At 35.7% G+C, this 18374-nt stretch overlaps 2 long non-coding RNA genes across 2 annotated transcripts in view; both read right to left on the bottom strand.

Moving 5' to 3' along the window:
- The window catches only part of LOC102154980, a 385976-nt gene that overhangs the window by 206719 nt on the left and 160883 nt on the right, over positions 1-18374 (bottom strand). The window lies entirely within an intron of this gene.
- On the bottom strand, positions 3079-17447 carry LOC111093425. Its single transcript, XR_005382152.1, has 3 exons — positions 17331-17447; positions 15488-15552; positions 3079-3551 (listed from the first exon to the last, which is right to left on the bottom strand). It is a non-coding gene; the product is annotated as an uncharacterized LOC111093425 (long non-coding RNA).

Genomic DNA, 18374 nt, shown 5'->3' with positions numbered 1-18374 from the left:
AATGTTATATGTCAAATATATTTGGACATATATGGAGAAAAAGATGTCAATTCTCCTCCTCCTCTTCCAAAAAAAAAGTTTGTTAAATCTCTATGTGTGATGGGCATATAGAAGTTCATTGTGCTATTCTAATTTGTATATATTTGGAATTTACCATAATAGACATTTTTTAAAAAGAAAGTGGATTACCTAAATTATATTTCCATTAGTATTAGTATAAACAGAAAATCAAAATAAAATATAGCAAAAAATACATATGGAAGCACTCATTAGAAAAGAAAATTCAGTTTATTTAGTAATATTTGGGAGTTGGGGAGAATTCCGACCAGGGTTTGGGCTGAGGTATTCTACTGTTAAAATGAATCTTCTAGAACAGACAGCACTGAAGAAGCAGAGCAGGAAAACCACAATAAAAGCAATATATTTGAAATTGTGTTCTAATAGAAGCAAAGATAAAAAGATTTAGATTAGCTAGAAGGTTGAAAGGAATACTCTCCTTCTTGCCTTATTTCACAGACCAAATGCTAAGTCATACTTTTTATAGAAGTACAGAAAACTTTATAGATTGAAAAGAATGGGTAGAGATTGAGGGTAGATAATTCAAAAAGAACTTTTATAGTATTCAGAATAGCATATATTAGTCTTTTCTCTGAAATCCTGAGTCTTTAGACCTAGGCTGTGTGTTAATCTCTTTCAGGGTTCCTATATATTTTTTCACTAATCCTTTCAGGTTGATAGCTATTTTGGTGTCTGGTTATCTAAACCATAGTCGATATTTTGCCTGCTATTTCACTCGTTTTCTCCAACTGGGACTGAACTCTATTGTTCCTGGTCAAATAATATAACACACATCCATGTTACTAATTCAGTCTGAGTGTCTGCATCAAAACTTGAGTGAAACCTTTACCCTTTTGTTGGCCCATCCCTGGTCTTGAACTAATTGGAGTGTATTTGTTTGGATTATAGTCAAATTGAACCCACTATTCAATCGACGATTGAACTATGCTCCTAAGATGCATTCTGCTTAAAATTGAAGGAAAATAACACAGCTTGACCCTTGTGAAGTGTTATGAAGAGCTGGAGTCAAGTGGAGACTTCTTTTATTCTCGTTGGAGTATTTTGTTGCTATCTTAACCTTATGCTGGGCAGAGTCATGAATAGCTACATAAAAAATTCCTTTATATTTGTTGTTTCAATGTTAAGAGGTCTTATTAACACAAAAAACATTAAAACTGGATAGATTTATAGCTAAACATTTAATTTTAATGCTTATAATACCCTAAACTAGGAAGACAATAGCACCATTTACTGAATATGTATTTTAAGCAAACATCAAGCTCAGACATCAATGCTTTATAGACAGCATTAAATTTATATACTTTTTCATTATTTATTGATTGGCATTCCAAGAGATAACTAGCCAGTTGCTCCCATCAAACTCACCACTCTTTACTCTAGACTTTGTAATGTCAGTGAACAAAATTATTGCAGCTTTTAAATATGTATCCTGCTGTGGGCTGGAGCCAGCTCATACTGATTCAGGAGACTATTCTGTGCATCTTTCCCCAACTCCACATTAAGTGACATAATATTGGTAGTTTAAATGGCCATGGTGGGTGAATTACACTATAGATACTGGTAATGTCATTATTTTCCTCCAGAGAGCCAGTTGTTAGACATTTACTAATACGCCACTGTATGTATCCCTCTTTCATTTCCCCCGAAATGGAAATGTCATTGGGAGGATCTAACATAGCCCAGTTAATGCTACTGCAGTGACAGTGAAAGTTAGGACTAACTTTGAACAAATAAGGGAAGAAAGGAAAGAAACTAGCAGCAATAGAATTCCATAACCAGCCATTCCCCAATTTATTTCATTTCTTGAAAGGATCAGATAAGATAGCCATGATCCTTTGTGCATTCTTTCAGTAACTTGGTGGGAGGAAGAATTGGGGAAACACTCTCCACATTGGGGTCAGCAAACTACAGTCTGTGTGTGCTAAATGTAACACATTTAGCTCCTGTTTTCATGAGTAACATTTTATTGGAGCACAGCCACACCCATCTGCTTATATGTTGCCTATGGCTGCCTTCACACCTTAACAGAAGTGCTGAGTAGTTGTCATATAGACTGTATGGCCTGCAAAGCCAAAAAAATTTACTATCTGGCCCTTATAGAAGAAGTCTTCCAAAATGACTGGGGTTGTGATATATTTGACAAATGGCTGATGTCTTAGCTGGAATTTAATTTTTTCAAGGATGATGTAGAAATAAACTCAGTTTCCTTGCTTTCCTTCCTTTCATCTAATGAAGGTAGTCCCAGGAACATAAACTATGTCCCTAAATGTTATTGTATCTACTCATGCAATTTATCATGTAAGGTAAGATACACAGGAACACTCATTATTGTTCCCACACAGATTGGGATACCCAGACTCTCTACTTGGATCCCTTTATTCAATTACTCATTCATTTATTCATTCAACAAATATTAAGGGACACTAGGATCCAGTCTACTAGGCTCTAGGTACTAGAGGTATACTCATGAATAATCAAAGTTCCTGTCCCTATGGAGCTTATATTTTACTGGGAAAGGCATATAATGGCTTGCATGTTGTCTAATATCATATCTAGACATGATAGGCATTAAATCAGGAAAGCTGGAGAAAATTTAAATCAGGAAAGGTGCTGGAGAATGAATGAGGTGCTTTTTAAGATGTTTAGAGAAAGCAAGCATCTCTAAAGAGGTGACATTTGAGCAGGGAGGCCAGAGAAAAGTAAAAGAGTGAGCCATACATTTCTGGCAGAGGGAACAGCAGAGGCTAAGGCTCTCTAGTGGGTGTGTGCTCAGCTGTGAGGAAAAGCAAGATGAAGAATGAAGAGAGGGCATGATGATGTCCACAAGGTAGGCAGGGGCAAGGTCATATAGGTCCTTGTAAGGACAGTGAAGATTTTGTATTATATTCTAATTATATGGAAAACCACTGGGAAGTTGTGAGGAGGGTGCTGACTTCAAATATAATTTGGCTTGTAGATTTACATTTCTCTCCTGTGCATAGAAGAGACTACAGTGGGCAACAAGGGGGAAGCAGACCAATTACAAGGCTATTGCAGTAATGCAGGCAAGAGATGATCTATATGTGTCGGGTCTGGGGGGTGACTGGGAACCATGAGAAGATAGTTAAAAGGATTTTGGATTGAAAATATTTGTAGACTTCTTAAGTTTTCTTTATAACTCGGTGCTAATTTAGTTCTTATTACACAGAATAGAGTAGGAAAGACTCATGCATTTATTCAACAAACACATTGATCATTAATAAGAGAACAATAGGTGCTATGTACATGAGATCAGAGGTCAAAAGGAGTTCAGTTGAGTGGATAGTAATCAGCAACAACTGGGTTCTTCATCTGTCAACTGGCTTAGTTCATACAACCCCCCCCCCTTCTCTGACCCCAACACCCTCCACAGTGCATTCACGGGACACTCTAAGCCCATGGCTGCTGGTACTCAGGATATCTGAGGCTGCTGCAATTCAAGATGCTCTTCACGTCTAGAGTTTGAGAATGGAAGAAGTGGATTAAAACAGCATACAGTTTATTTATATGGTGCACACGCACATGCACACACACATACACACGTTTCTTAGTTCCAATGTACAACTGTTGAATCTTTTAAGTCTTGTCTTTTATGAATCTTACCTATCTCTATCAACACAGTTATGTCATTCTTCAGCCAATTAAGCTACGGAATTTCTTTAATTAACGTTTTAATTATGGTGGCCTCACCTGTCCCTTGTTCCTTTCTTATCCTTTCATCGTAAGGTTTTAGGTGTAATGCACTAGGATTTTTGAACAGATTTTCTTGAAGGTCTTTCCTACTGTTAGAGACACAGGTTCTCATATTAACCCTACAGCTCTCCACGTTGCAATGGGTACTGTGAATTCCAGTATCTGTCCCAAAATTATGCTTCTTTCTTTGTCCTAAACAAAGGGCAGATCTTTGCTGGTTTCTCAAAGCAGCAAGATTCAAGTCCTGAGTGAACATTTGGGCATTTTAGTAGAGTGGTGGCATTTTGCCCTCTAAGATACACCTGCCTGTGACTCCAAAGGAACCTTGTGATGTCAGCTAAACTCCAGGGTTTATAAAAAGGAGTGGGAGGGGCGTGAATCAATTGGCCAGTTCTCGAAGCCGAGAAAAGTATACCAAGTTAATATTCCTGAGAATACGGTTTTAAGTATCTAAATACTGTGGAATCCAAACTGCAATACAGGATGCTTTGATGCGACTGAAAAATTATTTTAAGAGCAAGGAAGTGTTAATGGTTATGGGAAGTTCTATATAGTAGATGTCATATGTAAAAACGTTAAGTATATATACCATGCCATTGATGTGTTTTTAATTTTGCAAATGCCCCCAGTGTCCAGCCTTGACCATATTTTCCTTGGTATCATCATGAAGATAAAGAGTAAAATGGAGACATGGTAACCCCCTCCAAGGTGTCAGGAGCTGCACTGGACTTCCTCCACCTCAGAGCAAGGCTCGGGAGAGCGCCTCAGGAGCTCGGGAAGGGTTAAAGTTTTGTCTGTGACACTGAAATTGAGGCCAGCTGTAGGTCATATTCACGTCCCAGTCACAGGAAAATGAACCTGTGAGACAGAACCTAATTATCTGCTAAACCAAAAGCCAGTCTCAGTTCAATAACTTACGACAGAGCTAGCAGCCAGATATAGTGTTACCATGGCAACGCTGGAAAAAGCTCCACTGCGGTTGAGAATAAGGAGGAAAAGAAGGAGACTGTAACCCTAAATGTGCTGTAGCTGTTTGATCTCAGACAAGTGGTCTGTCTGGAAAACCAGGTTATTCTATCCGTGTCTACCATTGTCTATTCACTTTAATACCTGCTACAATTACCGAAAAGGAAAATGCAATCGCAATGTCCCCTGGGCTTAAAAATAATCCACGTGCAAATGGCTAACTGGGAATTAATTTTAAAGAGCAGTGCATAAGTTTCCTCTTTCTCTTCCTCCACGCCATCCCCAAGCACAGATAAAGCAGGACACAAAGGGTGGGGATTCTTGGATACCTCATCATTGTAATGAATGAGTTCTATGTCCACAAAATAGCACTGTCATCCTATTTTCTTCTTATTCCCAAATGCAGAGATATCTTTGAGAGAAAACTTTGGGGAATTAAGCAATAATATCTGCTTTGTTGAAGGGGTGGGAGTAGAAGTGCGTAGTAAGGGAGAACTAATTTTTCTTTGTGAACTCCGCCTAAACTTTCAAGTGAAATAATTTCCTGGAATATGGAGTTAGGAAGAATCAAACATCAGAGGGAGATAAGCCCTGACAGGTTGGTCATTTTTCTTCTTGCCGGTTCATCTTTGCAGTTCTTTCTGGAACAGCACTGGATTTCTGAATTTAGGAGATGATATAGTGTGTGCACATAAAAACTTCAGAAGCCTAGTTATTGTGAATACTGTGCAAAAGGCATCTCACTAAAAATATTTGCAGAAGAAGAAGCAAGAGCTTACCATACAGTCATATGCACTTGGGGGAGAAATTCAGAAGTACCTTCCCTTCCCTCTCTCTTTTCAATCTTTCCCAATGGAGACAAATCATGCTAAAGCCTGTCAGTTACAATTATTGGATTTCACCATATTTGACAATTTTGATATGCCATTAATGATGTAATAAGACACATCTAGCACATTATCACTTGGGCTTGCTCTCCAGTTTTAATGCCAAATTTGAATCACATAGAGATGTATGCATAAATATATAGATACAGCAGTGTTTCTTCATGTATAACTCATAAACATATTGGGTTTGGAATATGGACAGGAAGGAATATGGAGATGAATAATATCCTCTTCATATGCATGAATAACTTCGCAGTAATGCAAATGAGAAGACACAAAATGGAAAGTAGGTTTCTTCTAGCAGAAATATGACTAAGAATGTCGCCTGAAATTTGCCAATATATTAGTCACTTATAATGTCAGTGAATTTTCTTTGAGATGGCACTTCTTTTAAAAACATTTTACCCTACTCCATTATATTTTCAATATATAATTACATAAGTCCATAATTTCAAATTTCCTTAAGTACTATGATGCATGAAAAGGAACTTTAGGATTTTAAGAAGATAAAAGGTGGTAGTAGTGGAGTGGTGGGGGAAGGGGAAGGGGAGAAGGGGGCGGAGACAGAAAAGCAACATCAAAGGGCAAAACAGATTTTCTGATTAATTTCCAGGTAGAAGTAACCTAACCTCTGCTCCTGACCCTAACTTAATTCCTTTTCAAGTAAATGGAAGCCAGAAAGTATACCCCTTTCTAAGACAGATGTTTCTGAGATCTGATTATTAAAAGGGTCTTATTAGTTGCAAAGATGCCAACAATACAGACCAATACACTGTTTGGATCCTATTACTCCTAATATAAATAAGTTTTTCTTTTAATCTTTCCACTTAGATGAATTAATTAGTTAGAAAAGAAAATGAAGCAATTTTATCAGAAAAGCATCTGAAAGACCTATTGATTTAAATGCTTTTACATTCTAGCCTTATCACACATGATTAGCTTGCAGATATGAGCTTAATAATGATGCAAAGCACCAGATTTCACTGGATTCTCTGTTCCACTTGAATTCCCAGAAAAGATACTGGACCCCCTAACAAAGAAATAATACTCTTTTTCTCAGATATTCCTTTGGACAATCTTTCTAAACTATTCCGTTGTACATTTTCTTTAAAATATCAATCTTTCCTATATTTTTGTGAATAGATATGCTTGTGCTTTTATTTCTAATTATAATCCTAAAATCCTTCCATAAGAATTGTGTGAAGCATACACTCCATTCAGAATAAAGGCATTGATATGTGCAGTTAACATTAACCACAGTAAAATAAATTGTAGCTGAAAGTAAGTTTACAAATTAAAACTAAGTTTATAGATTAAAATAATCTGCTTGCCATATGGAAAGTACTCAGTGCGTTTGTTGATTGAGTGAATAAAATAAATAAACTAGACTATCTTCTGAGGACTAAAATAGAAAGAGAAAAAGCAAAGTCTTGAAAGAAAGTTAAAAAAAAAAAAAAGCCAGACTAAATCATATGCTACCCTTGGATAAATGACTTTGAATGAAAAAGGGTCCAATTCTCAGAAGTTCTAAATTCATTCACTAGGAAAGAAAAAGAAAACCTAGAAATACAGTTATCACTATTGGCTCTCCTATTTTCAAATGGACTAGAACATTCCGGAATATGTAAGAATTTAGTATATAATAAAGGTGGCATTTTCACATCTCTGATTTCTACTTTCTCTTTATGAAGGCTATCCACTGTTTTCTGGTTCTCACTAACCTTTGCTAATATGTCTCTTTGCGTGCTGGTTTCTCACCCTTGAAAAATTCATGAAATTCTTCCCTCAGCAATAAAACTATATATAATGCTCTCAAAAAGCCCAGCTTGCTGATTACACCTCTACACGTTGGTCTAACTGGTGTTTTGGATCCTCTGGAATTTCATAACATCTTCTTTCTGTTGTCAGCAACCTCCTTGTTGCCTCTTGAGGAAAAGAAAGCTTCTCCAGATTTCTTCCATGCCTGATGAAGGACTTTCTTAGAAGACAGTGATGGGTAGAGGTTTAGAGGGGAAGGGTGCAAGTTCAGGCTCCCTCTAGTTCTTCCCTTATGTCATTCCTATAAGCATTTACAGAGCTGCCTCCCAGGGTTCCCAAGGGGCAGTGACCATAACCCCTCTGGTCCTTATGGCTTTAAACTCATCTAATGGAAATCTGTTACCCACTCCTTCCCATAGAAGCTCCAACACCAGGAGCTGAATATATTATGTTCTTCATCTATATCCATTTCTCCTCTTTTCTTTTGTACTCTAGGATGGCTCTTCACTGCCCACAGCCTAGCAATTTTCACTACTTCTAGCTTGTATCCTGAACCCTTCTCTCCTTTACGGTTAACTTTTAAAAATTCTACAATCCAGGTCTCTAGAATCAGATTAATATTTCTGGCCACATCCTTTAGGAATCAAAAATAAAGCCATTTCCATCTCAAGAACCTAGCTCTTCCAAAGCAGAGCAATTTGTTGTTAGCTTATTGTATTTGCTAAAAGTTTTTGAAAAAAAATAATCTACTAGATACTTTAAATCTTCCATTGACTGTGTTCCTTGATTGTGTCTGCCCTCCTTATAAAGTAATAAATGCCACTGATTAAATGAATAGGGAAAAATAAAGCAACAGGCATGATTTGGAGAAGGAATCACCCTGGTTGGAATTTTCTAGATATCATTCCGCCCTACAATTAACTATGGCTCCATCAATTCTATCTTCTAAATATTCCTCTGATTCCTCCTTGTCTCTCCATTTCCACTGCCACCACTCTCATTCAAGCCATTGTCATCTGTCCCAATTAATATACCAAGGGAATCATTATATATAATTATATAAACGTGTATTTATCATCAGAATACTATTTATATTGGGGGAAAAGGATGGAAGAAAATTTATACTTATGGATTAGTTAAATAAATAAATTATATCATACTGAAACAATAACATAATGAGCATATGCTAAAATGACAGTATGTGGGGAAGTGTTCATTTGGTATTTAATAATTAAAAAGCAAGTTAGAAATGATTATGAAAATACTGAGTGTATGTGTGTGTGAGAGAGAAGGTATGAGTATATGCTATAAGACAATAGGAGTTATTTTCTGAGTGATGAGATTAATGTTTTTTGCTTTTTTATTTGTTTAGAATTTCAAATTTTATAATATTATAATATGAACTCTCATTTTCTTTATGCAGGTAGAGTTTAATTTAATTGGCTTAAGATGGATTTAGAGTAATAGGTTTAATAATATTGTACTAGTAAGTTTAACTCCATTCACAACCAGTAATACTATTTTTCCAGTTGCATATAAAAAATTATTTTCAGGAAATGAATCACTTGAGGAGGACAGGAATTTGAAATAAGATATGTTTTCATAAAATAATGTCATAAAGAAATTTTTCCTTCTTTCCAATCAAAATATATTATTTAGGCTGAAGGCTGAGATATGATTTCATTTCATTAATTATTGAAAGCTGCAAGATTGTTTATGTTCACTATAACAGAAATTGCTAGTTTTCCTACAATATCTGTTCTCCTCATTTTCCCCTAGTTTTCAGCTGGGGGAATGACTGACCAGAATAAAGTCCACATTTCTATGCATCCACTCCCTGAGGGTTTAGTGGAAGATGTGTATAAAAATTCTAGAAATTATCTTTAAAAGGCAGTGCATTGTCTTTATTTCTCTCTTCTTTTTCCTACTGACTGACAGTAAACAACATGGTGCAACTCCAATGGCCATCTAGAGATTACCTGGGAAATGGAAGTCATTTAAAAAGAGCATCAAAATAGAAGCAGCATAGGTTCCTGACTTCAAAGTGCTCAACTAGTTTTCCAGGAGAATGATTTTCAAGATATTTAATCACCTCCAAATTTTCCATGACTTGGTTTACACCTACCTCTGGATGTCAAGTCACACCATCAATCTAACATGTCTGATATCAAAGCTCTATTCACTGAAATGAGAACCAAGGGGGATCTGATGCTGGTTCATAGAAGGATTATCATGATTCTCATTTTTCTAGTGTCAAAAGGTGGAGAAATTTAGCGCCATCTTCTAATCTTTTCTCCCTTGCCACAATTTGTACCCCCAATCTACTCAGTCAGTAAGTCCTTGTTAGTATATAATCAAGAGAGTTCTGGGATGCCTGGGTGGCTCAGTGATTGAGAGTTTAGCATCTGCCTTTGGCTCAGGGTGTGATCCCCGGGTCCTAGATGGAGTCCTACATGGGGCTCCTTGTGAGGAGCCTGCTTCCCCCTCTGCCTATGTCTCTGCCTCTCTCTGTGTGTCTCTGAGTAAATAAAATCTTTAAAAAAGAGAGAGAAATTTCTCGCATTTATCTCCCCCCTTTCACGCTAGCTATGGGTAGCGATTCTTAATTTTGGGATGGTTTACTCTTCACTGAGAATTTTATAAATACTATTTGATAATTTTCTTCAAAATGGTATATATTTATACCAAAAATGGTATATCCACTTGAGATATCTCATGTAATTTCATAGAAACCTAAAACCTCAAAAGGCCAGGGGTATGTGGACCTTGGGTTAGAAATCTCTGGTATAGATATTTTTTGTTTCTTGGTTTAAGTATCTCCAGTATCTTCTCATTTCAACTTAACCTGCCCAACTATTTCTCAATTGACTCCAATCATCTAGGACATTTTACAGAATGCATCTACATAGGGTCTATTCCAAAACTAATGAGTTGGAATTCATAGGATAGGATAGCAAGAGTAGTTGGTGTATCTTCTTAAGTAGTTCTGATATGTCCTCTGGGCTGAGGTCTTAGGTTACACTGACCTCAGATTAATTTTACATCTTTCGTCCTTGCATGTCTGCCCCAAATCTTCAAAGGGTTTCCGGTGCCTACCACACTGTAAAACTGCACAATTACCAGAAAAGCCCCTGTGAGTACTGTAGGGCTTCCTTCAGCTGAACCTCGTTAACTCTTTAATAGTCATTTTGTAAAAATATATCCAATCTTCCAACAAACCTCAAAGCCAAAGATAGCCCATCATTTCTGTTCCTGAACATTTGTACATACTACATATTTATCCTGAAATTCAGCCCTTCTAACACTTTTTCTAGAAACCCTTTCTGTCTGTCACAGAGCAGCTAAATGCAACCTCTTCTAGGTTCCCTTCTAGGGAATTTTTTCTTGTTTCTCAATAACTAAAGTAAATATTGCCCCAAACATTTCAAATCCCAAAGCATTCTGTTTTTGTATTCTTTCTAGATCTATCACATTATGACTTGTTGACTTTCGTTTAGTTTTTCTTATTTTCTCATAAGAACATAATATCCTATAAAGAATTAAAACTTCATATTGTGTTTCCCACATACCTAAGATATATTCTTATTTTGTACAGATAATGAAAGAGTGATGGATAAGTAGAAAGGTGGATAAAAAGATTTAAAGGTTAGAAGTCTCCGGGATCCCTGGGTGGCGCAGCGGTTTAGCGCCTGCCTTTGGCTCAGGGCGCGATCCTGGAGACCCGGGATCGAATCCCACGTCAGGCTCCCGGTGTATGGAGCCTGCTTCTCCCTCTGCCTGTGTCTCTGCCTCTCTCACTCTCTCTGTGTGTGACTATCATAAATAAATAAAAAAATCTTTAAAAAAAAAAAAAAAAAAAAAAAAAAAAAAAAAAGGTTAGAAGTCTCCTGTTTATAATAATCTAACTCTACTTGTCTGTGGGCATTACAAAATAATGAATTTAGCAAACAAAGAGGATTCCTGTTTAGAAGTAAGATTTGGGACAAAGTCAAAGATTAATGATGAAGATGATGAAGAGAAATCATTATTAGGCACTGGGGTAATCTCTACATACTTGACAAGACACAGAGAGGTGATGCCCAAATTTGCCATTAATAATTGTGTTTAGAAGATCTAAGGCTTCACTGAATTTAGATCACTTTTGTGGAGGAAGAAGCTTCACTACTATGGAAGCAGAAGTTTATTCTCCTTTATTTTTAAAAATATTTTATTTATTTATTCATGAGAGACAGAGAGGCAGAGACATAGGCAGAGGGAGAAGTAGGCTCCCTGCAGGGAGCCCAAGGCGGGACTTGATCCCAGGACCCCAGGATCATGACCTGAGCCCAAGGCAGATGCTCAACAATTGAGTCACCCAGATACCACCCCCCACGGTTTTAAATACATTGTAGTGTTTTCTAAAGGTGGAAGGCATCATACAGTAGGTTAATTTTTTTAAAATATTCAATACCAAGCTCCTAAAATACCTAAAAGTAACTTCTTTTCATACTAGTCAAGTATGGAGTTATTTCTGTGCTGCCTGGGTTTAATGTTCAAAATCATCAAGGCAGAGTTTAATGCTTCAGCCACCTAATACAATTAGATCCATGCTATTCCTTATTGGCTGTAAAATATGTAAACCTGGTGTTTATGTGCAAGAATATAAAAGTACAAATACTTTTCAGAGGATCCTAGGCTTTGAGACCTTCTAGATTTTGAAGTTCAAAATCACTCCATAAAAGACATTATGTATTATTAAATAATCAAATGCTAATGTGTATGGGCTTGTGCACAGCTTGTATTTTTAAATCACAGAACTTACTATAAAAATTTTGCAAAACTAAATAGCACTTGCTGTTATTGCTGTTACTGCCATTTTTAAAATCTATCAGTATATCATGGTTAAAATAAACCCTGGCTTATTAGTGATTTTTTTCTTATATAAAATTTTAAAAATCAATTTTTCCATTTTGAGATTGAAGAAGGAAGTGAGAATGTGGTTTTATAGTTAAAAGGAGGAACAGTACGACTAAAATAATCCTCTGATGATCATGAAACTCCCAAATAAGTCTCAAGAAGACATAAGAAAAGGCTTGGAGTAGTAACCCAAGATTTGTGAAATAAAATTGATTTCCATTCAAATCGGGTCTTTTACTCTTCTTGAAAATGTCAAGGTGTCAGCCTTGGCCATTACAAGACTGTGATTTATAGTTGAGACAAAGCGATAGTACCAGCTGACTGTCTGGAGCCACAGTACAGTGTCTGGAAAGGCTGCCGATGACAGCCATTGCCTTTCTTAACCAATCAGCAAGCCTTAACTAAAACTCTGGTCATTCCCCCTCCATGTTGATAAGAAAATGCTAAAATGCAATCTGGAAAATTTGCTTGGTAGGAAATAAACAAGTGTTGTGGGAGGAAGTAGGTATCGTACTTCCACAAAATAAATAACAAACGTTATTTATGGTAATCTATATTTCAGACATTTAGAAACACAGATTCATAATAGAAGGATAAACAGATGTTCCAAATATGACAACTTATTTTAATATACTGGAAACCACAGCATAATTTTGTAATTTGATTAATTAAGAAGAAGAATTGTGAGTGTTAAAATCAATTTTCAAACTCTCTAAATTATATTTATAGCATTGCTCATCTGCATCACAAAAAAACCCAAAAATGTTTTGCATTAGAATCATTATTCGTAGCAAATTAATCTTTTTCTCATTGAGAAAGATCCCTAAATAGTAGTTCTTGATGGGAAAATGTTTAAAACTGCCCAGGTCATACCACAATAAACAACCAGGCTGAGAAGAACAATGATTTAACATCTTAATCATATAAAACCATATAATGGCTACAATTGTATATAGATATAATTATATATATAATTATATATACATATATAATACATATATATAATCACGTAGTAGACACAATTATATACACATATAATTATATATCTCTATATAAATATAATCAAATAAGTTGTCCTATCTGTATATAATTATAGCGATTATATAATTTTATATGATTAGGATGTTAGCAACATAAAACTCCCTGATATTAGAGGTGAAAGTGGAAGGGATATAAAATTTTCTGTAACAGAACAGCCTAAACACGTGGTGGCCAAGGATAAACACAGGACTACAGGATATAATCACTGTGGCTTCTTTATCAAACTCCTATTTCTAATGATCCTACATAATTTTTAAAATGTCAGATTCCCAAATGAGTCCAAATGCTGACTTTCCTGACGTATGCTATGTATTAAATGATCATGAAAAATGTTAATAAAATTTAATTAATCTCCATGACACTCAGTGTTGCAATTTGCTGGTGCAGAAGTTTTATAGATACAATGCTGTACAGAGCACTTTTGGACTAAATAAGTTATATCGCCTGTATGTTCATAGGCTCCACTAAGTTTACCAAGACAAAAACATATTTGATAGAAGCCTAGATCATATCACTATGCTAAGCAATACAGAAATTTGAGGTGGTTGTTGGGAGCCCTGTTTTATTTTGCCTGTTTGAACTTTACCTTCTGCCATTGACATTAACCTTGCTACGTTAGTCTTGCTCTGCCTCCCTACACAGGCTGTCCAATCTGAGTAACTCTCATGTGGAGAGAGAAGTGGTTCCCAAACATAACCAATCATAGCCTTTCTGAGAAAGGGAATTGATGGAGGGGTAGAGAGAACTTTTTTTAGTTTTTTCTTCTTTCTTCTGGAATCATAAACTCTAGGGTATATGATGCAATGGCCATCTTAGCCATCACATTAAGAGAATGTGAGAATCAAGTTAACACATTGGAGAAAGAGAGAGAGAGATTGAAAGGGAGAGGGAGTGGAGGAGAGCACCTGGATAGAAGAGAAGAGTAGCAAGAGGAGGTGGGGGTGGGGAGGATGGGCAGCAAGATGATGATATACACACAGCTTCCTAATTTAAGCTCAGTTTTGAGCTTTTGCTACTGAGTCTAATTAATGCAGTGATGTAAGCTAAGGCTATTCTTTCCTACCCCTTTGAGTCAAAAAGTCCCCTGTGGAATGGAAAAATATCCAATTGTCTGATCATACACTCTTTTTTTTTTTACCCAAAAGTCACTTTAAAAGCATTTCTCTCCACATCCTTATTTTATACATCAGTTGTAAATGAGGAAAGTGAAAAGGAGAGAAGCTCAGTTCCATAAGGTAACTAATGGTAGAACTGGTGTTAGAATTCTGGTCTTCTGGCTTCTACTTCACTATTCAAATTTAGTGGTGGCATTGATAATGCAAATGTCAAAACCTCCAAATTTATTCTGCATATTTTGTTAACTCCCAGAGAACAGCCCGATTAGAATTGTTTTGTCCTATGACAAAGTAATGTAATTGCTACTTCATGAAACTGCATGATCAATATTATTATATTAACTTACTTAAAGAAATTAAATGATGGCTTTTTTTGAAGGGATTGAAATAATATGTAAATACTACATTTTAGTCCAATTATTTTGCAAATAGCATTTTTATGCACCATAATTATTAACATTTTCATAGTCTAAGGTTTTTGATCACCAGACCTTTCCATAATATAGGGAATCATAAGACCAGAATCTAGACACTGCAAAATCTTAACACTAGCCCGTATCACACCCAAAGCAACTCAAAGTAGATAGGTAGGTTGTTTTATCTGCAACTAGAAAATAGAACAAATCACATAGAAGACTTATCTATACAATATTTTTTAAAAACAGCCAAATTACAAGATTCATGAAATGCTAAGGCACACAGAAAGGACAAAAAGTGTTAGATAGGTGAGAGATCTCTATAATAGACCATAAGCTATTTGAAAGCAGAATTTCTCTTTTTCCCCCTCTAGTTGGCACTCAGCAAACATTTGATAAAGACGCTTGTAGTAAATAATTTTTGAGTGTCCCTGGATCTGAAATAATTTCCCAATGGTGTCTGCCTCTCACCCTTGGGGACAGAGTACACCCAATAAATTTTGATGATGAAAACAATAGTCTGTTTAGCAAAAGCAAATACTGAGACTCAAACAGGAAGAAATAAACTAATATTCATTGAGTGTTTAATTGGCGCTAGAGACTAGGTTAAGAAACTTACTTGGATTATTTCATCAATCAGCCATTAAGTCTACTGAAGTCCTTGATGTTAAAATGTCATTAAAACTAAAATAAATGGAAATTAGTTCAGCTGTTTGGTAAATTATGACTAGGGTACATCTAAATGCATCGAAGACAACAACTACTTTTTATCATTAATATCTAAAATCTATAACTAATATTCATACATCTGACATTCCATTTTAAAGCCAATCAAATTTTATTAAATAATTAAGCCTTAATTAGCCATAGTGGTCCCATGTACTGATGCAGCCTTAATTCACGGAGTTTTTTAAAGCTAGATATACATTTATGAATAAATGGATACATTAATGAATCAATAGCTTATTTTGAGATGACAAGCTGGGCTTATGAACTGGCAAGTTTCTACATGGATTTCATTCTCAAGCAGGATCTCTTCACAACGGAAATGAAGATGCGTCACTAGTGAGTCCAAGTTTCTACCCTCTTTACCACTTGTAATCCATGAGAAAAAGAATGAAAATCTTTTTCCAATATCTATGCTAATTCCAAAGGAAGACATTAAGAAAAAGGCTGCTAGAAATCTCATCCCTGAGTAGGCCATACTGGCCTTGAAGTGGATTTTATAAGCAGCTATTTAGCTCAACATTAGGGCTAATAAGGTATATATTCTTACAGATGTGGGTATTCCTTATAGATGCACATGCCCTGTAGATAAATAAAGGATAAAGAACATTCTCTAAAGTCAATAAGAGATATGGTAGGGATCTTTTTTTATCTTTCAAATTTAGCATCATACAGTCCTATTATGTATCAGCAATTTGCTCTTTCAGAATTACTTTATTACATTTACCTAAAATATTATAATCATAGAAGTAGATGGGAGAAAATGAACTAGAAAGGACATACAAGTTGCATATCTTTCTCCCAAAGTAGCCAGCACACTACTTCCTGTTATGATAGGTCTAATCTTAGAAAAACACATTATCTCTTTGTTTCATGTATATACTTAAGTGATTTTTGTCAGTGCACTAGGTGGCCCTCACTAAAGCACACCCTATGGAAAGAAAACACATTTTCTTTAAACATAAGACACAATTCCTTTGAGATCCTGTTAATCATTTTTCCTTTCTAATTGAAAAAGTCACCACAGAAATTAGAGTACGAATTTCATTATTCTAGAAAGAACCTTAAAAGTTGACATGTCTTTGAACAATTGTCTCAGAAATCCTTTTTTAAGTACATTTTCATTTTCTGGCATGGCTTGAATTGAATTCTAAACTTTCTACTGCTTGTCCTCTAAGCCCCTCTGGTGAATTTAAATAGGCTTCCCTATATATTTAGTACATTCAAGAATTCTTTGTCGCAGTGCCTACTCTGCTTTATTATTAGAAGGCTGTCTCGGAAGTCCAGCAGCCAGTTTGTTTTCTGCCATTAATAAAGAGTCTACTTTTTTTCCTCACTTCTTTGAAGAAGTTGAAAAGACTCCATGTTGGGGGGGGTGGGGGCAGGAAGAGAGACAGAAGTGAAGTGAGCTGACTGTGGTGTAATCCCCCAACAAAAAATGTTGTCTAATATAGAAACCTCCCCAAGGTTTGCAAATGCACAGGCTGGGCTTTTAGCGTGATATATAACAGCGTAATAACTTAGCATCAGCCTGGTTCCCCTCTCCCCACCAAGAACACAAAGTCTACTATGAGAAAGACATTAGATTTTTAAACCCTACAGAACCAAATACTGCCACTGGCTAGTGTTTCAACACCACCCAAATCTCTTACTGAAGATGCTTGGGAACTGGAAAGATAATCACAATTCCCTATTTACATGTCTAGGAAAATAGATAGGTTTCAAGAAAGACCCACCAATTTGGATGTACAAAATATTGAGGTTGACTCATGGCCTAAGGAAAGCTAATTCAAAAGCAAGGAAAGATGATTCCACAGAATAGTCTCTCGGTGCTCACAAATCGTCAGACACCTACCAACAGAGAGGGAGAAGCTTCTTAGAAAAAAGGAGTGGTTAAATCCGCCCAAATAAAAGAAGCCAAAAATACCTTAAAAGGCTCAGATGAAACCTGGAAGTTGTTATTCCTATTTGATTGCCCTAACAGATAATATAATCCATGATTATTAATATACTTGTTTAGGAATTAAGGTAACAAACTTAAAATCACATTACTTAAATGAACAATGAGAGACTTATTTCACCATATGAGAATTTTTCACTTCCAAATTCCCCAGAAAACATGCATGAAATTAGCTGATTATATTAAATAAACTATTTAATCTTAAATTCACTTAATATCATTACCTTTCAAGTTCAACCTGCTTTCAAACTTCCAGTAAAACTATATACAAGTTAATATTATTGGCTAGTAATGCACTCCATCTGATAAAGCTATATTTAACATAAGAGATTTGGGGGGAAAGGAGTGAAAGTTGAAGCTAGCTCATTGAAAAAATGCTGTGGATGATTTTATGAAGAAATCTCAATTTTTATACTGATTTTACTGATGCTTTTTAAAAAATAAAGATATATATACACACAAACATGCATACACATATATACACACATATATGTTTCAGTATGTATTTGATCACTGATTATCAGAAAACTAAGTGAAGATGACAGTAAGTTCTCATACTAAACATGTATTTGCAGAGCTACACTAAAAAGTCTATTTTTTGAATGTTTACAAACACTCAGGATTTTTAAAAACTTGTCAATATGAGAAACTTTGTTTTTCTTTTCCAGATACAGTCACTAAGATCAGTGGAATTTGAGTACCGAGTTAAAAGTCTACTAAGAAATTAAACAAAAGAATCCAAGTAATCAAAATGATGCCTGCATTTGCTGCCTACCAAAATGTAGGCTGCACTGCATGTGTAAATGGCAAGAAAATTTGG

The sequence above is a fragment of the Canis lupus genome, chromosome 31, assembly GCF_011100685.1.
Source record: "Canis lupus familiaris isolate Mischka breed German Shepherd chromosome 31, alternate assembly UU_Cfam_GSD_1.0, whole genome shotgun sequence".
Lineage (NCBI taxonomy): Eukaryota > Metazoa > Chordata > Mammalia > Carnivora > Canidae > Canis > Canis lupus.
This window is presented reverse-complemented; position numbering and strand designations above follow the sequence as displayed.